This window comes from Penaeus monodon, chromosome 29 (assembly GCF_015228065.2).
Source record: "Penaeus monodon isolate SGIC_2016 chromosome 29, NSTDA_Pmon_1, whole genome shotgun sequence".
Lineage (NCBI taxonomy): Eukaryota > Metazoa > Arthropoda > Malacostraca > Decapoda > Penaeidae > Penaeus > Penaeus monodon.
In genome coordinates this window covers 9,333,209-9,333,530 of record NC_051414.1, presented here as the reverse complement: position 1 = coordinate 9,333,530, position 322 = coordinate 9,333,209, and positions in this window count along the sequence as shown.

Genomic DNA, 322 nt, shown 5'->3' with positions numbered 1-322 from the left:
AAATCAGTTCTGGTAGTCCTTCAGGTACTGTACTCTAATATAATTCACTGCATTTACTACAGCTGACGTGCCAAATGAGTGAGGATGGTACAGTAGCTGGTAACGACATAGGTAGTACATTTTCCTTAATACGGGTAGGAAAGCTTGGTTTGTTTCCTAGCGTAAAGGGGGCCTCCGTAAATGTAAAATTGTACACGACACCACTCGATCGCGCCATCATACAGTGCACGATTTATCAACATCACACTACACACTTTCACTCCCTCTCAACATCAGAGTACACAATGCCACCCAGGCATACAGAAAAACAAACACATAGACA